At 33.6% G+C, this 27,205-nt stretch overlaps 1 protein-coding gene across 1 annotated transcript in view; it reads right to left on the bottom strand.

The window, feature by feature from the left end:
- LOC129218586 (la-related protein 1B-like) overlaps positions 1–13,461 on the bottom strand; it is a 114,502-nt gene extending 101,041 nt beyond the window's left edge. The window contains exon 1 of the mRNA XM_054852901.1: positions 13,151–13,461. The gene's annotated coding sequence lies outside the window, so the exon portion shown is untranslated. The remainder of the gene's footprint in view (positions 1–13,150) is intronic.
- Between the last annotated feature and the right edge of the window lie 13,744 nt (positions 13,462–27,205).

The following is a 27,205-nucleotide window of genomic DNA, read 5'->3' as shown; positions in this document are numbered from 1 at the left end:
AAAGAAGAAATATGCTCCAGTTTGTTAATAATAGAAACACCAGTACCATCACCCACTTTATGCCAATTAGAGAGGTACTGGATGGATCTTCGGCTATCTGACAGAATCCAAACGGCTGACAGAAATAGTGAGATCTAGAAAAGAAAATAGGAAGTTCCCTGCTGTTGATGCGTCTGTTCTTGAAACAGCAGCAGAAAATGTTCTAAGTAATAAGATTTCAATTATTTAAGATGACCATTATTAGGATTATTGCGGGTATCTCAAGATCCCCACCTGGTGGGGTAGGTTGGGACGTTGTAATGATTTTTTAATTTTTTTTATGAAAACTTGATTTGATGAAATAATGGAGTAAAATAAATTTTCATTGAAGCAAAAGTGTTTAAATTGCATGTTCAGCTAAGTCAGGTGAAAATTGGTTTGAAAATAAAATTTCTAAAAATCATTATCTAAAAAGTGTCCCAAGGTGCCACCTTCCCCTACCTATTATACGGTACGTTTTTTCACAGTCCCTTCAAAAACGTAACAACGGTGTGCTTCACTGTAATTCAAAAATTCTTAATTGCAGTGTTCACAATCCTGTTTAAAAGAAATTATAAAAGAACATTTAGAAAAGAAAAAATAAGAAGAAAAATTAGGTCTCAATTTAAAATGTTTAATGCTACCTTTCTTAAGCATCAAATAAAATACATTATAAATTTTTGATATTGCTTTCAGCCAAATAGGCTAAAAAAATGTTTCTTTCACAAAACAATAAAATTGGTTTTCTTTCAATGCATTTAAAATCAATTGAAAAGGGGGAAAAAAAGGTCAACAGCGAAAATGCATCATGCCAAAATTCCCAAGCACATGTCTGCAATTGTTTAAAAATCTAAAGAACTGGTTTGTAGACAGAATTAGGGTCAGATATTTTCGGGTCAGGCTTAGAGTTTAAATTACACAAAACTGTTTTTAACCTAAGCTCTCAGTAGTAAATGATTGTTTTCTGGTTTAATATTTCCTTCATTCAGTTTTAGTTTTTATTTCAATCATTTTTCTTTTCATCATAGTAGAAACTAGAACATGCCAGCTCAGCCGCTTTTTCAGATTTAAGTTTTCTTTTTTACAGTAAATTTAATTGAAAATGTTGATAGCCCTTTCAATTACTGCAAAGGTAACTGGCAAAATTAAAATGTGCCAAGCTCCTTAACACTGCTCATAGATCCTCATAAGAGGGGGGGGGCAGAGAGTGTCACACCCCCTCTACCTCTAGACATTAGTACTGCTAATTTTTCAGTAAACCTTCAGAAAACATCAAAATGTTTCAATGTAAGCCATAAATAAATGACTAAAGAAATTTCTTTCAAAATTTTTAATTAAAGTATCTGACCTGAAAATGAATGAGATATAAAAAACAAACACAAGATTCTTCACACAAATTCAAAATGCCATTTAACAAGTACATAAGTTGAAAAATAAAAGCCAAGTGGAAAGAAATCATTGGAAATCCTGCCTGCGCCGCTTCCCAACGAGGAAATTTCAGATCACACCACCAAGTCGACAGCAAAGACAAACTCAGTTCAGATGCAAGAGCCAAAGTCTATGCATGTTTCCAGGGGAACAAGGGGGGATAAGGTCCACAATTCCTCGCTCCAGAACCCCGATTTTAAGGCAGATTGCCAATCCTAGTATGGTAGATACACATGAAAAGACTTGGGACCAAAAATATTTTTATCGACTGGCACGGAAATGGTCCCGATGGACGTGGATTTTACTTTTACACCCGGTAAAAAAAAGGTAAGACTTTTGATTTTTGCTGGCGGTACGGTGGAGGGACATTATTGATAGCCTTGGCTTCTAATGTCCGAGACGAAACCCCAGTGCTTAGTTTTAGGTTCTTAGTTCTAAAAATCTGCATTCATTTTTTACATGTGGTGCTTTTGCCCTATGTAATCATGAATGTTAACTTTTTCGGAATTGGACATCCAATTCTCAGTTTTAGTATTAAAATTTTTGGTCTTTCGACCATAGGATGAAGTTTGCACTGCTGAAGAGTACTGGCTTCATCTCTTGTCATTTATCTGTGTTGTAACCATGACTGTTTATTGTTCTATTAATGTTTATATATATATATATATATATATATAATGGTAAGTAACAAAAAATTGAAAAAAAAAAAAACATTTAAAATAAAGGGGGGGGGAGGAAAAAAAATAAACAAAGCCAAAAAAAAAACAAGAAAAGAAAAGAGAGGCTGCTTTGAGATTGATCTCATCAGCATTGGAAAAAAAGTATGAAGTACCAGAACTATAAAGCAATACCAAATGGATAGTTAGGCAAACTCACTACAAATCCAAATAATGCATACTTTGAAGTGGCAGCCAAATTTAGAAAAGATAAAAAATGGGGAGAGAATGTAATGAATATACAAATGCCTGGTATGGAAGTAATCAATTACCACATGGTGTATATATGAGCATATATATACACTCTGTCGCTAAAAAATATATGCATCCAGAAGAAATTGAGCTACACTCACAAAACTTGGCAGCCATGTAGTGTATAAAGAGATAAGATGATTAAAAATTCAGCTTAGCCTTGTTTCATTGGCGCTGAAATTTTAATCATTTGCATATCGGCTACCAAACTGCATTTGTGTCGAGTTTCATGATTGTGGCTCTAATGCTTCTAGGTGCATATATTTTTTTTGTGACAGAGTATATATATATATATATATATATATATATATATATATATATATATATATATATATATATATATGAGCAGACGGTACAGACATGTTTTCTCAGAAAAAAAAAATGAAGCATGGTCATTCCGTTGGGGGAGCTGAATTCGAGGACAGCTTTCTAATTTTTCGCTATTTTCCCATTTTGAAGATACATACGTGAAATAAAATCAGATTATAATGATGCAGAAGGTGCGGTGTTAGATAACTCAAGAAGTTTCAAGCACTTTATATATAAAATAATAAAAGGAACTATATGGAACTATTTTGGACATAGTTATCAAATCCACTGCTGGAAATAAAAATATTACAATAGTGGATTTCATTAACTCTTAATCTGAGTCACTTTTTATTGAGGCAAAAGTTTTATGAATAAAATATTCAAGATTGCGAAATGAAAAAAAAAAGAGGACTTTTAATTATAGTACAAAGCTTTTTGCACACATTGAACAAACTGAAGTTTAATTTTTGAAGTAGGGATAAAAAAAATTCATTTTGATCCCAGCTAGTTTTATGCTATTCTGCACTATACCTTTAATAACCCTATGAGGAAGAAAAGATTGATAAAATTCTAAGAAAACTACAGTACATTTGTGAAACAGAAACCTTAAAAAATATCAAAGGTTTTTATCTAAATATTTAAAACATTTTGCACAAGCCTCATATTTCACCCATAACAGGGGAGGTGAAAAAGTAAGACATAACAGGAGACATGACATCTCAGAGACCACGCTACTTTTTTTTTTTTTTTTTAATAAACTTCCTGTCATTTATTTCTCTTAGATTTTTTTAAATATTTTTTAATTAAAAATTCCAATTTACCTTTTCTGAGGAAATTCTGCTAGAGCCTTAAGATTTTGAGAAAAATCACATGCTGCAGTAAATATTTTACTACATGTAATAAAAATAAAACTACCATTTATTCACGATTTTATTTTAATTATTTAATATGTACAGAAAATTTTAAAACCAGAAAATTGAATTTAGCATGTTACTAAAAAAATTTGACAGGTCCTTCTTTTTTTGCGTATTAGTCTAAAGCAGTCTTCATCCCCTCCCCCCCAGGGTTGCTATTTTGTCAGTCCAATTTTTCGTAGAAAGTCCGGGACGCCGGAAGAAACTGGACAAAATGTACAAAACTGGACGAAATAGACAAAATGGACAAAATGAAAAATAATCTGATTATGCATACAAACATTTCTTGTTATGGTGTAATAATATTAGTATATTATTCTAATACATTTTCTAAAATGTATTAATCATTTAATTAAAATAGAATCATTAGCTTTAGAATTTCATAAATCAAAAAAATTATAATAATAATAATAATAATTACACATTGATGCAGGTAATTTTAGATCACATAATTTACTTAAAAGTAATAAAATTTAACCATGTGAATAAGCTATTGGGCATGATTAGACTATTATACAATAGTAGAAAATAAACTCAATGGGAAAGTCAAAAGAAATGCTTGGAGACATACATACAAAACAAAGATTTATAAACTAAGAATATTTTATAACTGTTATATTTTTCGAGTTTTTAGAGTTTTTATTGATGTCACCTCATAGTAAAACATTTATGTAATCAGCATATTTTATGGATATGTTAATGTCATACAAATTAAGAAAAATTACTACTTGAGTAGGGTTATGGGTACTCAGAACAGTTTACCGGAAGAGGGTAATAGGCAAGAGGGTAGATAGTTTTGAAAGGCCCATTAATCTTCATTGGGGACTAATAAATTGACTAGGGATCAGCCTAGTCAGAGCCTGAGTTGCTGATCATCACATTTGTATTTGTATTGCAAGAACAGATTTCAGTTCATGTCAGTGGCATAGCTAGGGAGGGGTGGAGGGGGCAGTCCGCCCTGGGCGGCACTTTTTGGGGGGCGGCAATTTCACACTTTTGATGCGAAAAAATTTAACGCGTATCCTCAATAAGTAAATCATGCTTTCGAGCTTTTTTGAAATCAGAAAAAAGTCTGAATTCTAAGGTTGTGGTACAACTACGATAATAAAATTACTCAAACACAAAACGTGTTGTTCTTGTGTACATCTCAGCATTAAAGTGTTTTTCTCTTCCTACATCTGAAGCTACAGACTGAGGGCGGTGTCAACATTTTTCGGGAAGAACAGTCACACCTTTCTTTCCCTTAACGTCACCAAACAGCCCAAAAGTGCAGTTTTAGGCCTTGAGTCTCGAAACATTTCCAAGGGCCCCCCCCATCCCTGTACATCTCATCTTTTAGCCTAAAATTGAGTATTTAAATTTTCAATACCAGCAAATTCCTGAGGGCAGTCAAGCCCTGATCCTTCCTGTAACGTAATTTAAGATAGATGTGTATTAAGGACATCAACTTCGAACTTTAAAATCCCCATCGCATCCAATGTCGCCAAAAATAGCTGAAGGTTGGTTTTTAGAAATTTAAATTTCAGATAAATTCTAAGGGTAGTGACCCGAAATGTACACGAAATCACCTAACGTCATCATAGTTGGCTCCAAATTTCGTTTTAGAGATTTCTGAGAGAAAACCACAAAGTCTTTTTTTCTCAGTGATGAAGAGCTTAAAATGAGCAACAGTTTCAAAAAAGATTTTAGGTGGGAAAACCACCTCCAAACTCTCTCTCATGATGTTGTCCATCAAACCCCCAAAGCAGAAGACTACTAAATTTGCGACGTACGTCGCAGAACAGATGCCTGAGCTGCAGAACAATTCTGTTCAAATGTGAGAGGAAAACTCAGACAAATATTCTGCAGAAATTCTACAGATTTCTGAAATTTCTGCAGAAAATCTGCAGCAGCTGTAGATTTTCCAAATCAAGATAAAATTTTGCACAAATTCTGCAGATTTTTTTAAATTAGAAAAAAAATCTAAAATTCTCGGAAATTACGATAATTTGACGGAAAGCTCACAAGAAATGTTGAATTTGCATAGTCATCTGCAGGAACTTTAGATTTACTTCAAACTTAAAGAAATCTGCAGAATTTGTGCAAAGTGCTCTCTTGAGTCGGGAGATATTTGTAGAAAATCGGCAGTTCCTGCAGATTTTCTGAAGAAATTTTATTTTCTAAATCTGAAAATGTTCTGATTTCTCTAGCGTTTTTGGATCCCCTTTCCCTTATTTTTCAAAATCAACCTTCATCCATTGCAATTTCCTCCATAAACATATGTTTTGGAAACATGCCAATATTGAAACATGTCCATTGTTGAAAATTGTGTGTCTTGTTTGAGATTTAATCCTTTTGCATCCTCAAAATATTTCAATTATTTAGAAAGTTTTGAAGTGTTTTATTATTGACTTCCCTAACTCGACTCATTTTATTTACGATTTTTTGTATCTTTCTTGATTACTATTTTAGTAATTTATTTACTCACTAATATTATTTTTATTTCTCCTTCATGCTATGTAAAATTAACCAAAAAAACGTAGTTTGACACCTAGGTTCGGATTTTTATAAAATTTTGTATCTTTGTTCTTTCTATTCATTTTAGAAAGCATATAAAATATTTTTGGAGAATCTCAATTGGTTTAAGTTCCACAGAAATGCATAGCATCAGTAAAGTTTTAAGAACTGAAAGAAAAAAAAAAAAAAACCTTCTGTATAAAACAATTTTGATTTAGGGTTTCTGATTTGTGGAAAAGCTCACGTTTGTTGCTTATGTGTAGCTTGAAGTACTTGCAGAACAATTTTGGTCAAATGGTTTTACGTTGCAGAACATCGTCAAGTATTCTGCTTTGGGGCATCAAACTACAGTTAAGTCGCGTTTTTAGGACGTCATTTTCAAAAGGTTTTATTGGGAGTTGGGAAAACCATCTGACTTCCCAACATTTTTGAAAATAGTTGAAAACTTATGCCAAAGATAGCCTACAATGTGTCTTTGAAACTTCGGCTTTGGAAAATTTCTAGAGAGCTCCCGAACGTTCCCTATTCTCTTTAACATCATCAAAGACATTTTAAAATTGAATTGAAAGTGTGAAAGTATTTCGAGAGGAAAATCCAGTCTTTGTAAGAGTTAGGGGAGGCCCTTACACTACTAGATACAGCCTAAACTTACGTCTTTTTCGGTTTAGTTGAAAGGTTTTCCGGACAGCGCCGCTGAACCTTCCAATATCTTCACGTATCCAAAGATAGCCTAAAATTGCTTTTTTGAGACTTCAATTTCGGCAAATTTCCTTGAGAAGTCCCAATCCCCTAACCTCATCAAAGAAAGCATAAAACTGATTTTAATTTTGAAAAAAAAATCTGGAGGGAGTTCATAGATTCTTTTCTATAAGCGTTACGAAATATCGCTTGAAATTCCGAATTTTGACTTAACTTTGGGAATTTTTCAGTGGGGCTCCGTTAAAATTTTCCTAAAACACTTAATTTGACTCTTTAATGTATTAAATATTTCCCATCAAAAGGGCGGCAAATTGAGGAACCGCTCAGAGCGGCAGAAAGTGTAGCTACGCCACAGCTTCATGCCAACATTTCTTTTATTAATATCAAGTAGTTTTTCTTTTTTTTTTTAAATATGATTTTTAATGTTTTGAAACTCCAACCTTTAAAAAGTTTTAATTTCAAATTTTTAATTTTATAAAAGCACTTATTATGGGTAATAAGCCTCCATATCACAGATAAACATCTGAAAATTTACAGTTGATGTGCTTGTTTTATAAATGCAATTACGTGCATTATAATTTAACACTCATTTGATTATTAACACACTTCTTTAAACTTTAAGTGATCTTACTTTATTTTTTATTTTCACTTTAAAATATTTTAAAATCAATTGTTTATATAGTTATTTTTATATTAAAATATTACTCGAATAGGAAAAATCTATACAATTATTTATTATTTTAAAAGTTCAAATTTTTAACTCAGAACTTTCAGTTTACTGATAAAGTGGACGAAATGGACAAAATGACATTTTGTCCAAGACTGTTTTTTTTTTGGCGGTTTTTCCGGGGTGGACAAATAGGACAACCCCCCCCCCCCCCCCAACATTTATTGTGTAACTTTTGCAAACATTTAAAAAAATTATCAACCTCGTATTGAATGTTTTGCATCTCTTCTGCATAATGCAGATTAGATAAATAAATCGATCTCCCCAATTCTAATGTAAGCGTGTACTACTGCCGAAAATTGCAGCACTGCAAGGGAGGTCTGACAGACCACCAATTGAAGAATGCGATCAAATTTCAACCAGATGACATGCCAAATGATAGTGATGAGAAAAGGTGATGTTCGAGGTCTCAAAACAAGAAGCTATCAGGGAAAACATTTCAATTCGACTAAAGTACATGTATTAGGAATGGTAGAGTGAACATTTGCTCGGTTTGACAAACAGCACATCTACAATTGCAGGTTTAAAAATATTTTGTAAATATATAATTACTTGACTGAAATTGTTTGCTGAAATAGATTCACAAACAATTCAAGACAATTTTGACCATTATGGAATGTGGCTATAAATATATATTTTTTTTTAATTTGAAACATATTGAAATCTATAAAAAGATATAGAAAATAATGCAATGAATATCCCATATTTACGCTTATTATAACTCCGATGCAGGTCATTTTTGTTTCCTAAAGGTGTTTAATTAATAGTATCTCTCCCCCCCCCCCCCAACAGTTTCAAGAGGGTGCTACGCCATGCTCTCGTATTTACCTTTCTCAGTGCTTGCTCCTTGCTTATCTCTTTGAAGTTAAAAATGCAAAACTTGATCACAAAAGCAAACTAAAGATTCAGGCAAGCCTGACCTTGAAACGTAACTCATGTCCCTTGTCGACTACAATTTTATTTGAATTTAAATCAGAATTTCAGTTTTTATGAACCATTTAAAAAATTTATTATTATATGTTTTCTTAAAAAATCATTACTCAAAAAATAATTACTATTAAAAAATATATACAGTAGGCGCCGCTTAATGTGATCACGGTTAATGTTATCATTCGCTTAATGTTATCAGAATCACGAAGTCCCGGAACACTTCTATGTTAACACACGTTGAAAAAGTCGGATATTGTAATCCGTCTTTGTTTATTGTCATCACTTTTTCGTAAACTTTCAATTTTCCCCCGTTATCATTCCTCAATTAACAGAAATACATAGGCAAATCCTGACGAGACTAACTTTCTGTGTAGCAATTTGTGGTTTTCAATAGCAGTTCAAAATTTTTCTAGGAACGAAGCTACAGAAAGTTCGCCCCCAGTGACCACAGACTCCCCATAAGAAAACTTTCTTTTGCACCTAAAAAAAATCAGTCGCTGGACATGGCATTGATGTAGGATCTCCATTGTTGCCATTGCTTTGTAAACTATTAAAGAATTGTGTCGAGATTGAAAACAAAGCAAAGTTAAATTAAAATTTAAACAACAAGCAAAACCATGCTGGAAAAGATAGAAAAGCCGAATGTGCTTTGAAACTGGTTTACGAATGTCAGGGAAAACGGTCATGTTTTACTTCGCCTATTACCATGCGATTAAAAATTGCATAATTTAGCTTTAACTTTTTATAATTCAGATATTTCCATTCTGTTAATTTAATAATTTATAATTTGAAATTGCGTTCAGTTGAGTCACTGTGATTTTAATTTGAGGTTGCCAAAATAAATGTATCTTAATTGGAAAAAAATCATTATTTTGTGTCTCCTGGATTCTTTTCGGTTAATGTTATCAGTCAGTTATTGTTATCAAATTGTATTTGTCCCAAAGTGATCACATTAAGCGGCGCCTACTGTATAGTATACTTGGTGTACTATATTTCTATGATGTATGCATACAATCAGGGTTCGTCGATATACAGGGTGTCCCAAAAGGTCGTTTACAAACTTAACATGCTGGTCTGCCATATCATGATGAACAAGATTTACATAGTAACATACGTTCGCAAGCCCAATGCTGGCGCACTACGCACACCAAGTCAGGCACTAACGGATGCAGAACATGTTGCATATTTATTACACAAAGACGATTTTACACAACATTTTAGTTTTCAAGGAAGGATTATAGCTGTTGTTGAAATTTGCTGCCTTTAACTGTCAGACACCGTCGCAACGAACGAAGTACCGACCGTCGTAATAACGATCCATTCTGACAAGATTTCTCTGATCCCTGCGTTGTCGTTGCAACGTGATTATGAGAGCTGGCAGGACTCAAATTTTAGCAACTGCTTTAAGCTTTCCTAAAAGACTAAAATGTTGTATAAAACCGTCTTTGTATAACAGATATGTGACATGTTGTGCATCCGTTAGTGTCCGACTTTGTGTGCATGGAGTGCGCCAGCATTGCGTTTGCGAACACATGTTCCTATGTAAATCTTGTTCATCATGATATGACAGACCAGCATGTTAAGTTTGTAAACGACCTTTTGAGACACCCTGTATATCATGATATATATCCAATATTTATTTTGAAAATATCATGATACAGTAGAAGACCATTATAACGCCCACCTTTTGGGACCAGAGCTTTTGCATTATACAGGTTTTGGCGTTATATAGGTCATTTCACAAATTTTGAAACTAATATTCAGAATATATCTATATATTAGCACTTCAGAATGGGTTTTATCTGCAATGAGTAGTAAAGCACTAATTATAGAATTAGTCATTCACAAATAGATATGATTCACAATCAAAAGAAAGTGAATTATCTTGCACTTCATGTAACTTTATGGTTCGCATAACAGGCGCATTTTCAAGAGCCATCTCGTATTTTCTTTTTACTGTGAATAATAAGACTTAAGAAAGACATTAATGTATTGGAAAGGGTTCAAAGGCGAGCTACAAGGCTAATAAGTGGACTTTCCCACTTAGATTATGATTCCAGGCTTAGAAGGCTAAAAATGTACAGTCTTGAGCAAAGAAGAGACCGAGGGGACATGATTCAGCTGTTTAAATTTATTAAAACGAAAGATGTTACGGGGCTAAAGTTTAGCACTGAAAACAGGACAAGGGGTCATTGTTTTAAGCTATTTAAATCTCAGGCTAACATGGATATTAGGAAAAATTATTATTTTAGCAGGGGTAGTGGAACCTTGGAACAGCTTACCGGAAGAGGTGGTAATGACAGTTTTAAGAGGGCCATTGATCTTCACTGGGGATTGTAAATTGACTAGGACCAGTCTAGCTGGGCTCACAGCCTGTTGCTGGTCCTCACTTTTGTATTTGTATAATGTTCATTTAAAAGCTTTGAATTATAATGGAAAGATGAAAAACTGTTTCAAAATTTGATTTGCCTAACAATTTTTATGTTTGCTACTCAAAATAGAGGGATTTTTTAAATCTCAAAACCCATTGTTTACTTCTGGAAAGTTGTGCAGTTTATAGAGAATTGCGTTATATAGGTCGGCGTTATAAAGGTACTCTACTGTATTTTGATACTTTCGATATTTATTTTTTTGACTATGGTATGTTCAATATACAAATTGTATTAATCATAGTAATATTGTTCATTCGTTATTTAAATAATCAAAAAGTTTTGTACTATATTTTTATGATGTATTTATTACATAATTAATGTAACAAAATATAATATTCCTTTTTTATTTTATACTAGCTGCATTGCCCAGCTTTGCATGGTCTATCTCGAAAATAAAAGTTATATCAAGTGACGTATGTTCAACAACCAGGCTCGACTTAGAGGAGGGAAAAAAAAGTTTCCCGTTCAAAACAATCATTCTTAAAAGAAAAAAACGTCAAATCGAAAATTCCTGAGAAAATTAAACGCAAATGTCCTGATTATCTTCTGCTGGTGGTACAAAAAAAAAAGAAAGATAAATCGGCAATTATAATCAAGAAATTTTTACCTCGAAACAAAAACAAAATTTTATTTTGTCGCGGTTGAGAAAAAAAAAAGTGGCGACCTTCTAAAACTTTATTCACGCTAATTAAAAATGAGATTGAGCAAACGATAATTTTCCCGATATAAAATTTCTGTTCCATTAGGCTTAGTAGCAATTTAAATTTTCTCCCTATGATTTTACAGCTTTTTCTTTTTTAATTCGAAGAAACGGAATGTACTGCATGGGTGTATTTTGCGGGCTTTCAAATGGGACATGAATCAAAGAAATTCGATAATTTCCAGTAAAAGGAGCCATTAAATGCCATTTTCAGGTCCTAAAATTAAAATTAGAATGGCTCGGTTCTTTTTTGGCATTAGAAAACCCCTCTACGTTCCTTCTCGGGTGCCCAAGTACCTTCTTGCCAAATTTGGTCAAGATCTGACGAAAACTGGATTTGTATAGGGAACATACATATATATATATATATATATATATACGCATATATATATACATACATACATACACATATACATATTCTTTGTTTTATTTATATAGATTTAGAAAGTTATTAGTAATGTAAAAAATTTAATACATATTAAAAGTGCCAAATTCAATGTTAGCCGTTGGTCAGAAAAAAATAAATGTCTTATGACTGCACCGACTAATAGATGTTCTTTATTTCTGAATTGTATAACTGTAAAAGTAGTTAGCTGAAGAAATATGAGTAAAACATCTAATGCTAAATTAACTCCATAAAAATTGATAAAAATGTTAGATGAAATATTATATAATAATAACAATATAAGAAAAGAAAGAGTGATTTGAAAATGTTTTTACTATTTTGAGGACTTTAGTTTGTGTTGATTGAAAATATCGGATATGTATCAAAATATAGGATATTTTCAAAAATATGATATTTTCGAGCCCTGCATACAATATACAAAAATGTAAAAAAAATCGCCTAAAATCGGCAACAAAATTTGCTTTGTAAATGAATAAAAGAGCCCTTAGATCTGAAATCGCCCTGCCCCCTTTTGGGTCTGGGGGAACACTAATTAATTTGAATACTAAATACAAATTCATTTATGCAATAATAACAAGTCACTAAAATAAAAATACACAAGAAATAAAACATTCACAGCGACGAAACACACACCGATTTCACACTTTATATTATTCGAGTTAACGAACGTACCTTTAAATTGGCGACAGGTAAGTAACGTCATAACCGACCGACAGGCAGAAATTCAAAGAGAAAACAATTTTTTAGCAAAAGTTTTATCTCGATGACACATCAGTTCAAGAAAAACTTAAAAACCATAGCAATACAAAACGCCGCTACAGTACCACATTTTCAGGGTCACTAAATTTTTCACCAGTCGGCCTTTGGGAGTGCTTAATTGAAACGTAATTCTCAAAGCATGGCAAACAAATAACTAGCTCAAATTACATCATTTCAACTCAAAATGCAAAAATACATTGTCCATAACAAGCTAAATTGTTGAAATTTTACATAAATATTACATGATACATGTGCATGCATTGTCAGGAAAATAACAATATTTAAATGCCCTAATGTTAACAACACTTATATCACATTCCTTAGTATCACATATGGGCAAAAATGACTGCAAAACATCACTTACCTGTAAAGCGACGCTGAAATAATATTTTATAAACGTCTTATCGAAACAGCCATATGGCGAAACGTGTTTCTTGAGGTATGAATGAAGCTCGCAAAACAACAACAAGGATCGGAACAAAACACGACGTTATTAATTTTCCCACAATTTTTTACTTTTAAAATTGTGACCGCAGAAATTAACAAATTAATTGAAATGAAAAATTATAAACAAATATGTTTTAGCTACGTAGCGTGCAAAAACCACGAGATACGAGAATACACACTTTATCTAAACTTTGTTGATACTACGACTCTCCTGGCTTCTGATTTGTGTTGGTTGAAGACTACTACACCTAAAAACCGTGTTGATTCTTTTCTCACTGCGCACGCGCTTGCAGTTAAAAGTCGTCGTCTATCTCATGCTTGAGTAGACTTAAATATTAAGAAGTTTCAAATAATGGCTTTTCTATTTCACATTTTTTTCGATTAAAACAAATCTAGCATTTCCATTTACTTTTTTAACTAGAAGAACTAAATTCAAAGTAAACTACAGACTGCCTTACGCTGGGCTCGATTCAAATATCGGGAGGGCTAATCCAAACATTCTTTCGGGGATCCCAGTAGTCAAATCTTAAAATTTTAGTCATTGGCTCAAACAATTTTAACCATTTAGGGCCTCTAAAACGTGGGGCTTACACCAGAGTCTAATTGGCCTATTCAGTAATCAGGCCCTGGCCTTACGTGAAGTCAGTTTTCGTTTCAAGGACAACGTCAATAAAATATATTTCTCTTTATTTTTCTCAATTAATCATAAACACAACTGAATATGAGGAAAATTAAATTCAATTTTTTTTTGTAAACATTCTTCACTTTTCGTGTACAAAGCTAGACTTCATTCATCAACGCCATGAGCGAGCAATGGGACAAAGAGTCCCCTCCCCTAACAGAACGCCTAACAGCAATGGGAGAGACGACAATGACAAACTATTTTAACCAAAATACAGACACAAACGACTGCTTTGCAATCAGTTGCAAAAAAAAAAAAAAAAAAAAAATTCTTGTGATACTAAAAAATGTATAAACACATGCCACCAAGCCACCAATACAGCACGGCAACACTGGCCAATGCTGGGTTTGAATATCCACTAATATTACAAAAAAAAGGTTCCCGTTTGATGACGGCCGATCTAATTTTACAGGACATTCTGCAATCCTGAAATGTTTCGTTTCCGACATTTCCTAAAAATGAATTATAGTGTTGGCCAGCACAGCACGCCAGCATTTTCCCATTGCTGTGCACGAGCATCTGTCAATGCTGCAAAAAAGGTTGTAACCGATAGTGGTTAATCTTCCCAACGTTTCATTAACAACATTGAGCAATATTGTTGTGCACGTGTTTTTCTTTTTCTTTTCTTTTTCATTAAGTTCTCTACTCTTTTTAGGATTTTAAGTATTTTTAAAGTTATTAAGACGACCAAAAAAGATAGTCTAAATTTATATAGTAAATCAAGGTCATAGGTTTAATCTCTTCTATTTAAGAATCGTTTTTGAGACAGTTTAAATCTAAAATTATAAGTGTTTAGCGAGTGTTAATTAAAAACAAGGGCCACTGACGAATGGCTGTAAGTAAATTTTCAACCTATTATTTAGCGAGAATTGAATATGGAACAGAACAATTGAAGTAAATCCTTAACACGTTGTCAGTTGATAGTAAGAAATTCTACCCTTTTACTCATCTATTTTTATAAAAGTAGATAAGATACCTAAAGCGATTTCTAAGAAAATTTTAGCAGGAATTATAAGTTCCTATCTAGTGAAAATTCTAGGTTAAATTCAATTTAATAACTGGAAAACTGCAGCGTTATGTCACTGGTCCGAGTTTGGAGACCACAAATTTAAATACGACTGCACTGCCGTGGGCAGGTAAAGGAAAGGACAGTAACTGCAATTTTTCATTTTTCCTTTGTTTGCATTTTTGTCAACTATTGTAAGTTAATTTCACTGTACAAGCTTTTTTATTTGGTTTCCTATCCTCTGGAAATCGCGAGTACTAACCACGGCATATGGCCGTTTTACAAAATTTAAGACAACATGTATATTATTATTTTAAATGGCAAGAGAAAAAGACATACATCTCATCACAAAAGAAAAAAAGTTAAAGTAAGAGGATAAGTCAATGTCTCTGTAGACGGCGTCTGACACTCTAACACCCCTCCCGTTTTTCTCGTTTTTCTGACAAAGTTGGCAAAATGGGCTGCTCATAACTGGGTGTGAGTGAGTAACTGAATTTTGCGATTATAAGTAAAAATTACATTTGAAGCAAATAAATCTGTGCAGGAAATTCATATAAAGTCAACAATAAGCTTTGGGTATAGACCCAAAGCTTAAGTTGAATGCCGTATTTCAGTATTTTTAGTCATTTATCTATTTTGTCTTACAATATAGGTTACAGGAAATGCTTAAGCTTTGCTTGAAAAAAACTTAGGGCTTCAATGTTAACACATTGTGGACATCTCTCTGTGCATTCTCAAAAAACACTCTGACGCAGAAATTTATTTCTTAAGATCCTTTCTACATCTTTTATCTAGTCGATAATTAAGAATAATTTTTCGAAAAATCTAGAATATACGACTTTTTTTTTTCCATTGTCTTTATATAAGTATTTTACTTAGAGCAATTGATTTTCAACAGCATGCTGAAGCATACGCACCTTTAAATGAGACTCAAGTATATTTTTAATATTAGTTGTAACAAAGTTATTAAAGATTATGTCGGGGAGGGGGGGGGGGGAATGATGGTCCCCATTCATTGTAAAAAAAAAAAAAAGCCCCTAGCGCCTCAAAAAAAAAAAAAAAAGTTTAAAATTAACTGCGAATGAAACATTGTTAAAATCTTTGACGACAGGGCTTAAAAGTTATTTTATTGGTTGATTTAATTGCTTTGGAAAATTGGGAGAAAAATGCTGTAGTGCCCAAGTTTATTTCTAATTTTATCATTTAATCAAACATAAATAATGCACTATTTCTCTCAATTGGGCATTCAGTTTAAAATATTTTGGAAAACAGAACTGATATTCTTTTGAAGCACCTTTTCAACCAAAACCTAATCCGCTTTTTGGTTAAAAAAATACCCTCACTCTCTATTTCTCGCGATTATGGAATATTTATTGATTTCAAAAAACTACAGTCGAACCCGCATAATAGAATAATTAATTTGCTAGGTCCTATTTTCCGTTTATGAATTTCATTTACATGTCGCAGGGTTTCCAACCTTTTAGGAACCATTTGAAAAGCATCTGTGGTGATTTTTAGGAGCAATTTAAAATTTTGCGGAGCAGTTCAGCATTTTGTATGAAAATCAATAACGATAACTAAATCCACTTATCTAAAATTGTTTTAGAGCTATAATAATCATTTTAAGTACTACTATAAAAATAATTATTTTTAAATTAATAGAACAGCTTTAAACACTACATTAATCTTTGAGAATAAGCATCTTCAATTTCCCATATTCACATATTTGTTATGATAAAATAGCAAAATTTGAGCTTGAAAACGCTCGGCCGGGAAATGCGGAGTAAAATAACTTATTTGCGGAGCCGCGGAGTTTCGCCATTTGTGAGGAGCAACTCCACAAAATGCGGAGCAGTTGGGAAGTACACGTGATTTTTCTTTTTTCTTTTCATTTCCTTATTTTTTAAAAAATATTAAATTTCGCAGAGCAAAATCGTCCCCAGGATTGACTAGTCTTTTATTTGTGTCATGGAATTTTTTGAGATTAAAAAAAAAAAGAATACTTCCTTGCTTAATGTTATTTTTAAAAATATCTTCAATTGTTCACATGTGCCACTTCAGGGGGCACATGTAAATAAGACTAGGCGAATATCAGCAAGGTTAAAAAAGAAGTTCCTTCCAGAATTAAATGAGCCTACTTTCCTATATACCAATATCGACTTTCTAGTAGCTGATCAATATTCTCAAAGTAAGCTAAAATCGCAAATTATTTCAAACGTAATTTTTTAACATTTTAATCTGATTTCTAAAAATTCAATAAGCCGCGATCATCTGAAGAAATAGATGCGTAAAAATAAGTAAACGAACATATAAACTATTAGCATCTTTTAAAGAAAACAGCTAATACCTTTTTTTTCCATTAAAATAAAAAAAAAATCTTTCATCGCTTTCAAAAGGAAAGAAAAAAAAAAAAGAAGAAGAATAAGCTCATTAAAATCATTACATTATGTCAAAGAAAGAAAAAAAATCATTTCTTTTTCTCCTGTAGCCAAAAAATTATTTAAAAAATGAATAAATGTACTTAATGAATAAAAAGCAACAAAATGTCAACTTTAAAAAATAATTTTCATTTACAAAAAAAAAAAAACATCTGCGTGCGCTATGGTTGGAAAAACAACACTGTTTTTGTAGCGAACTACAACTATAACTACTTTATTACAAATGAAGTTAACTACAGCTACAACTACTTTATTCCAAATGAAGTTAACTACAGCTACAACTACTTTTTTTTTAATGCAGCGACTACAAACTACTTTTAAATTGTAGTCTCCACTTCGTTTTTTTTTTTTTAAATAAATAAATAAAAAGCATTCACACATAATCCGTTTAAGGACTGAACGAAAAAAATTCAAAACGTAGTTTCGATTACCAAATCAGCTTATTTGAACATTGAATATTATTAAGAATAATCTATTATCCCCCACCCCTCTTTTCTTCTTCTTCTTCTTTTGGAGCCAATTTATCTTTTTAAACAATTTTGTTCGGATTTTACGAATATTCGCTGCAAGGAAGTATCCAAAAGTTGAAGGTTGAAAGAATTCAACTTTCAAATTTGTATTCCTTTCATGCCAGCGAATATTAAGTTCAATTGCTAGAAATGTATGGAATATTTATTATTTTCTTAAGTATTTAAAGCTCTTTAATGTCCTTCAAGAAGTAGATTGAGAGCTACAAATCTAAGTATGTTTGTTTCTCTGATCTGAAATTGTAATTACATGGACATACGTATTTTATTAGTTTAGATCTTGAGCTTACATTCGTATTCGAGGGTAAGGTTATGTTATGACCAAAATGAGGTATTTTTTAATTAGCTAGTATTCACAATTGCTACATTGAAGTCGAAAACTTAAATTTTAAATTTTAGGAATTTAGTTTTGAGCTTCAAGAGACGTGTTCATACTTGACCACCATCCCTTTTTCTACGCCACCGATAAAATGAAATAAAAACGATTTTTCAATTCTACCAAATATTCTCAAAAATTTAAAATTATTTAGTTATTGACTTACGTTTATATATCAACACTCAATCCCTAAAAAAAGCAAAAAAAAAAATAAAACAAAATAAAATAAAATAAAATAAATAAATAAAAAAAGAAAAGCATGAAAACTATCTCAACGGATTCTAATATTCATTGTTAATTATTAATAAACAAGCTATCCGAAATACGAAACATAACTAAGAATAACATGCAACACACCGACAGTCCGCTTATCCTATCCAGAGACAGCCGTTTTGTCTCTGTTAGGAACTCATCAGTCTGGAATAGACAATAACCTGGTTGGAGGCAGATGTCATCTCATTAGCCGCGTTCACAACAAACTTTTCGACCCGGTAAATCCCCACTCTGCCTCCACAAAAAACCGATTGAAAAATTCCCCGTTTCCATGTAAAAAGAGGTTCTCCCATTATACCAGAGAAAGCGGTTCTTACCCAGCATCCTTAGCGGCTAGTAGACGAACTTGTTTCGCGTAATGCATTCTGGGTAAAAACACCGCTTTCACTCCAGAAGCTAGCAGGAGTAGAAAGATTCCACATAAACCCCGCAAATAACCGGAATGCGGTGAAAAGCGGGTTTTTTCTGGGGTCGAAAGTGTCCATGGAAACAGCCCTATTGAAGCTGAGAGTGCCAACAAACTGGTAGCTTCCGTAAATTTAGCACCTCAGCGCGAGTTCGCGGCAATAGTCAACTTTGCCTTCAATTGACCACTTAAACCGTATTATTGCTGCGGACACTCGCTAGTGTGCTAAATTTAGTTCAGCTACCAGTTTGTTGGCACTCTGCTTAAATGAAATGATATCTGACTCCAGCTCAATTATTGTCTATTCCAGATTGATGAGTCCAAAACAAGTACGAAACTGCAGTCACTGGACTGCATAATCGGGCTGCTGGTATATGGCAAGCAGTTCTGCCTTACTCCCGGTTTAAGAGTGGTAACTTATTGCTTAATAACTGCGAATGCTTATCTTACTTCAATGCGAAATTTTAAATTGTATGCCTTTGACTTATGACACCAAAAACTTTTTGATTAACGAGCAAAGTTTGCATGAATTGGAAAGTTTTCTGTTTTCATATTTTTCGGTAACGTTGTAATATTTATTGTAAGCCGGCCAGAAGGCAGTTTTGTATCATCCCATCCTAAAACAATGATAGTTGCTTCCATTTTCAGTAAGTTACCGCCCTATAGCCAGGGCTAAGGCAGAAATACATGAAATACACCGCCAGCTCAGTCATTCCAGCCCGGGACTGCAGTTTTGCGCTTAATAGCACTCATCAGCCCGGCATAGGAAGTAACTGAGCTGGAGGTGGAAAACCTCTTAAGGAAGCCAAGAGTGCCAAACAAACTGGTAGCTAATATGGAATTAGCACTGACCAGACGAGTGACCGAAACAATGGTTCTGTTCAACTCGAAGATTGAAGGCAATGCATGGTATTTTCGGTAAGTTACCGCCCTATAGCCAGGGCTAAGGCAGAAATACATGAAATACACCGCCAACTTAGTCATTCCAGTCGAGGACTGCAGTTTCGTGCTTATTAGCACTCATCAGCCCGGCTTAGGATGAGACTGAGCTGGAGGTGGAAAACCTCTTAAGGAAGCCAAGACACTGCAGTTTCGTGCTTAAGCACGAAACTGCAGTTCTCGGCTGGAATGACTGCGTTGGCGGTGTATTTCATGGATTTCTGCCTTAGCCCTGGCTATAGGGTGGTAACTTACCGAAAATATCATGCCTTGTCTTCAATCTTCGAGTTGAACAGGACCATTGTTTCGGTCACTCGTCTGGTCAGTGCTAATTCCATATTAGCTACCAGTTTGTTTGGCACTCTTGGCTTCCTTAAGAGGTTTTCCACCTCCAACTCAGTTACTTCCTACGCCGGACTGATGAGTGCTAATAAGCACGAACTGCAATCCTCGGCTGGAATGACTGAGCTGGCGGTGTATTTCAAGTAGCTTCCGAGTTTGGGGAATAGAGGAACAATAATCCCATTGAAATCTAAAACGTTCATACATTGTCGGCTGCCAGAAAACCCAAACGTATCACTGAATTGGCAGCTATCGCTTGTTCATATACTTATCTTTATAAGCCACGCTCTATTCAATCCAAATATTGGTGAAATATTAAAATTACGATGTCAAAATGATGCATTTGATGTCAGCTCTTATTTTTTGTTCGTCTTATTAAGAAGCGCAACGATAGGAGGTCACGGGAGGTCACTGTGACCTCCCGAAAAACGTCTTTATTCGGCGTATGCTCTGACGATTTCGCAAAGCTGGGTTAAGAAATGCAATATAGCAGTTTTAAAAAGCTTGAGTGTCCCATCTCATACATGTGCCGTGCCTGTAATTTTATGGTTCGGCAAATTGAGAATTTCCGCTCTCCCAAAAATTTAAGTTCAGGGCACACCTGGTGTAATTTCTCATTGTGTACGCTGACGTACACACGTAAAATTTGTACCAGTTGAAATTCGTTTGAACCGTGATTTTTTTTTTTTTTTAAATTCTTTTTCAAAAGTAGTTTCCAGAATTCGCTACCAACAACTGTTTTTTTTTTTTTTTTTCTGTATCGCACTACTCGCTACTCTACTTTTTTTTTAAAAAAAATAGTTCGCTACACTTCAAACTACTAAAAATAGTAGCTGCTACAGTAGCGTCGCTATTTGCAGCGCGCTACTTCCGATCGCTGGTCTGCGCATATCTTTATGTAGAAGCATAAAGAACTTCAAATTTCTCCGCTAAACACTAAATACATAAATTAAAACTTTTAGCGTGAAAATAAAAACAAATCATGTGAACAAAAATTACTTTAAAATAAAAACATGGCTGCGGAGTCAGAGTCTGAGTCCATCTAATGTTGGGGTAAAAGAGTCAGATACGGGAGTCTAAGGTTTTTTATTGAACGACTAGGGGTCGGAATTGGTCATTTTTAAAGTCCGCAACTCTGCCAAGGTTTGCGGCTTCGGAGTTGAACTTATTTTTGAATAAAGGTGTCGGAGTCAGTCATTTTCCCTTCGTATCAAATTTTTTTCCAAAGCTACGGAGCCCGAGTCGGAGTCGACTGCCTAAAATTCTAGGAGTCGGAGTCAGGAGTTGGTCATCAAGAGCCATTTCGAGCAAAATTTGTTTAAAAAAAAAAATCCGCCCTTAAGTTCGGAATCTATATTGACTTTTAGTTTACCCGTAGGCGTTAATATTAAGGGCTTTGAACTGCTTAAAACTGAACGGAAAATTGTTCAAATCAAAAAGATATTTTCAGTACATGCTATTCTTCAAGAACTTATTCCTACAAAGTTTGTTTGAAGCGAATGTGCCTCTAAGTGTGGGATTTATATTTCCCTTGAAATTCCCCGTAAGCGCTATTAATGTTAATTTTTTTTTTTCGAACTTTTCCAAATTGAACGAAAAATTGTTCAAATCAAAAAATGAAACTTGGGATTGAGGTGTCCTCGAAGAGATCTTTCCAAAAAAAAAAAAAAATCGATCCGGACTATTCACTCAAAAATTATTGGGGGTGGGGGATCTGTCTCCCCGACAGACATTTTTCCTCGCCTCAATACCCTACTTTCCAGTTTTTAATTTTTCGATACCTATTTAGTTAATTTATTTTTGCCTTTTTTTTGTTTGTTTTTCGCGATATTTTTAAGATGCATTAAGCCTTCTTTTATGCTTTTTTCTTCTTTTTATGACTTCTGACTCTACTGGGTAAGTAGGCTACAATGCAGGACAATCATCATATTTCCAAGAAAAAAAAACTCATTAATAATATGAAACATTTACTTAGACACTAATTACAATGAAGGTATCGTAACGTATACTGTGCCTGCAACCTATACTGTGTCAGCACAGTTGTGTGTCAAAAAGAAAAAAAAATCCCCAAAAAATTTACCTTGCTCACTATTAAATTTTAAAGTTTAAATCTTGATAGTGATCCAGGTATCTTTTACCACTGGATAGACAAGAAAAAACTTATAGGACTACATAGTACAAAGATTATTTTATTATGTAAGGATTATTCTTATTATATATTGCTTTTAAGCTTCATAAAGAAGAAGATGATGCATTAAAAATGATTTTAAGACTGTATTTTTGATTTAAATAATGTATTTTGTCTCTTTTTACTTCCTTTAACTCTTCTATAACAATAAATTTTTAACAGACTATTGAGTAACACAAAAAAATAACAAATATTATAATAAGTAAATCATGACAATAAAGATACATTTTTTTAAAAGAACTTAACATTAAATTTATGAATTTGTTGTAGAAAAATAATTACTCTACGTGTTTAGAAAAACCTTCCAAAAATATCTAATTCTTTATCATAAAAAAAAAGAAAACTCGTTTCCATAAATTTAACTGACCGTTCATTCAATGGTTTTCAATAGTTTAGCTGTTTAGTGAGTTTAAAAAATGCTATCACACGCAGAAGGTACTGAGGATATACAACGGCTGCTAGAACAAAGAAGTTATCCACACAGAAACACAAAAGGGCTCAGCTATTCTCCAAAAGTTTGACAAAGTGGTAGGAGTGGGACTTCTATTACTCTAGAATGTTTCAGGAGTTTTTGCTTTTAGTTATTGTAGCAGCGTGTATCATGGCATCGTGCGAGTATAACATACCAGATACCATGTACACAAGATCACAAATGCCTCCGTTTCCCCTACAGTATAAATTTTAAAACATTTTTTAACAAGCTTCTAAGCTCCAAATCCTCATTATTCCTCTCCAACTTTTTTTTTTTAAATTAATATTTCTGACATTCAAAAATTTTAGAATGGAAAAATCTGGCACCGAATCGATTGGCGCAGAAATGGCCGGAGACGAAACGGTCGCGCCAAATCGTAACAAACCTTTAAGCAGGATATTCTTTTAACCTATATCCTATTAGGCGGGTTCGACTGTATAACCAACCATTGCGGTTTTGTGAAGCAGTTAATAGAGTCAAAATTGGTGTAGTCAGTTGTTGCTAAGTTTCTATTTTTAACCGTTAAAAAAATTGTTTTTGATTCCAAGTCGGTTGCGTAAACTTGCCCCGGACACGGGGCACGTTTACTTATATTTATTTTGACACCTAATGTGGTTCTGTTATTGTTTTGAACATAATGTCTTACCACCGTTAAAATAAAGCAAATTTATTACAGACTGAATAGTGTATAGCTGAAGGAGCATGAAGACAGCACTATATGATTGTAAGCTGTAAGATACGAATGTGTAACTTAATGAAAACGTAAATGGTAATTTTCAAAACTAAATAGCCGTAAAATACTATAAATGTTTGAGACAGTTCGGAGCAAAAAAAGTGTCAGGAGCACGTCTAAGTAATACACAGTAAGACCGTGCGTATAAAGGTGCTCCGACGTCAATGCGTAAACTTGCACCGTCACCAAGTTTGGATTTATTTTAAACGTGTAAAAAAATGTAATAACATTTCAGTTCATACAAATTCAATTATCAAAAAAGGATGAAATTCTTCTAATTTTTACATATTTGTATTTTCTTTAATTAAGTATTATTTATTCACAATAAGCTTCAAAACGCTCAACTCAAAATTTACTCAACTTCGTAGAAAACAGATTTATTTTTTCTGCATGCTAGGCCGAAGTCCGACTGATGCTCAAAAACTTGTGAAAATATTTGCTTGGGAGCAGCATCAATCTGTTATAACTGTTGGCTCTCCAATTATAATTCGTTTTGAAACAAGGGCACTGCGTAAACTTACCCCATGCATAAATGTGCCCCAGTCTACCCTACTGTATGTGACTTATTTCCAATAAGCTTTTTACCTTAAGAAAAACTGTATTTTCAGGAAATGATTGCTTAAATCTAAGAAATTAAAAATTATCTGCTTTGATTGGATAAGGGATTACTTCGATCAAGCATTTTATACTTTCCCCCTCCCTTTTTTTACCTGCTCAGCAGGTAGATTGCAATCGGTTCTAGTTGAATTTTTCTTCTCTATATATACTATCGCGTCAAATTCCTGTTTTATTTATTTTTTTCCTTTCTGTCTTTTCTTTTCTTTTTCTTTTACCAACAAGCTATCAGACCTGGTGTCCGGTCTACCGGACATATACTTTAAACAGCTGTTAATTATTTAATAATTGATTAAATTATTTAATTTTTTTTTAGTTCACTCTTTACATCTGCTTATTATAATCTGTGAACAAATTTTTCGTTTTGGGATTGACAGCACTGACATATAAGGATTAGGAGATAGAGAGTGGCTAATTTGTCCAACATTTCGATGTTAAATTCAAGTATCGACTTCACTTCTATGAACTCCATAAAAGTATAGGAAAAAAAGTATAGGTTGAAAAAAAAATACTAAAAATAAATATAAAGAAATAAATAACTAAAATAAATAAACATAAATAAAAAAGTAAAAATAAAATAAATCTTGAAGCACCGTATGTTGCATGTAAAACGCATCACAGATCTTCAGTCACAAACCTTCCCAGATTAAGTATATTTATTGAAGTTACGATCACACTTAAGATTACGAATGAAATTAAGTGTGCCTATAACTTAGCATTAATATATTCTGTATATAAATAAAACATAATATCCAAATGTATTTGTACGGGATAAATTCAGAAACTACCGGACCGATTTCGTTAAAATTTTCAGTTTATCTAGGTTAGTGCTGGGAAGGTTTTTGACATTAAAAAAAAAAATTTCGATGAATAGATCTTTTCTTATTCGAAATCTACGTTTTGGACCCAAAAATAGATTTTTCTAGGTTCCCCTGAATAGCGCCAACCTTGACTCTCAAAGGGCGTAAAAAAAAAAAAAAAAAAAAAAAAAAAAAAAAAAAAAAAAGACACAAAGGCGCCCAAGTTCAAAAGGCCAAATAAAAATAAAACAAAATCGCACAGGTTTGAGAAAGCAAAAAGAAACATGCGCATAGTTCGAGGGGAGGACACAAAGGAAAGAAAACGAAGACGCACACGTTCGAGAGAACAAATGAAAAATAATAATAATTAATTTGAATTCTGATATTTTGAATTTAAAATATGTATTTCGCAATCACGAGTTGTGACAGGGCCCTACTCATTGGAGTTATTGTTTCTAGAAACGACTCCTGTCCCCCCAAGTTTGCCCCTCCTCCAGGGCGGTTACGTGTGTATAGTTGTGTGTGTGTGTGCGTAGGCGCGCGTGCATGCATGTGTAGGCTTGTGTGTGTGCGGAGACCTGTGTGTATGCACGTAGGCGTGTGTGTATATGTGAGCGTGTATGTGTGTGAGCATGTGTGTGTACAGGACATGGACGCCTCCGACCAGGAAAAGCGGATTCCGACGCGCCAGCAGAAGCCGGTGGTGCTGGTGTCCCTGGTCCACGCTGAAAAAGGAACCACAACGCCAAGGACGGTCGAGTGAGAACAATATATAAGCAATCGTGATTGCTCAAAAAGAATTCTGACATTTTAAATTCAAATTATGTATTTCGCAATCACGAGTTGCGACAGGGCCCTACTCATTGGAGTTATTGTTTCTAGAAACGGCTCCTGTCCCCCCAAGCTTGCCCCTCCTCCAGGGCGGTTACGTGTGTATAGGTGTGTGTGTGTGTGTGTGCGTGTGTGTGTGCGCAGGCGCGCGTGCATGTATGTGCAGGCTTGTGTGTGTGCGGAGACCTGTGTGTATGCACGTTGGCGTGTGTGTATATGTGTGTGAGCATGTGTGTGTACAGGACATTAACGCCTCCGATCAGGAAAAGCGAATTCTGACGTGCCTGCAGAGGCCCCTGGTCCAAGCTGAAAAAGGAACCACAACGCCATGAACGGTCAAGTGAGAACAATAAGCAATCGTGATTGCTCAAAAAACGAGGATGCATAGGTTTGAGAACGCAAAAAAAAAAAAAAAAAAAAAAAAAAGAGACAAAAAACCGAAGGCACAAATGTTCAAAGATGCCAAAAAGAGAGAAGGCGCTCAGGTTTGAGGGAGCAAAAAAAAAAAAAAAATGTGCGTCACACACACGGGACGCTCGGCATAAGTGATAACTTTCATAGGATTAAATAATTATCATTATTTAATCCTATGAAAGTAACAATTAGCTTATGGTAGCTATAATAAGCAACGAAATTTTTGCATTGTATGGTATCTAAAAATCTTGCAAAGACTGCATCAAGTACAGTTCCGTGACTTGTAGTGGCTTCTTCTGGCTTATTAATCATTAGTATGTTTAATTTGGATTGTAGAAACGATACTAAATTTTCAGCTCGATCAGAAGCAAAATTGACATTAAAATCTCCAGTTAAAGTTAAAGGAATTGTATAATAATCTTCATTAACTAAAGCAGAACCTTCTTGTGTATAATTTAAAAGCTGTTTATGAATAAGTTGAATAATAATTGAAATACTTTTGTTTGGAGAGATATATATGTTGGCAATAATAATTTGTTGCTTTGCTTCATTGAAACATTCCACTATACACATTTCACCAATATCGTTTTGTGTAGCCGTATTAAAGCTTGTAGCATTATTAACATGTAATCCTATATATTTGGGGTGACAATATTTATGCAATCAAGATCATTCTGATAAACTGCTACGCCTCCTGCTCTTACATTTTGACGCTTTAATTGCACAATACGTTTAAAAGATTAAATAAATTTAGTATCATCATTTTCAAACCATGTTTCACATAATAATATTTTGTTTATCAGAAAAAACACTCAAACTTACGAATGATTTTAGATTTTACTCTGTGATGAACAGATTAAATTTTTATTTATTACTTTTGTTTTTGTTTGGAGTTTGCGGGGATAAAGTTCGTTTAAAATATGTACACGT

Source organism: Uloborus diversus, chromosome 3 (genome assembly GCF_026930045.1).
Source record: "Uloborus diversus isolate 005 chromosome 3, Udiv.v.3.1, whole genome shotgun sequence".
Classification (NCBI taxonomy): Eukaryota; Metazoa; Arthropoda; class Arachnida; order Araneae; family Uloboridae; genus Uloborus; species Uloborus diversus.
This window is presented reverse-complemented; position numbering and strand designations above follow the sequence as displayed.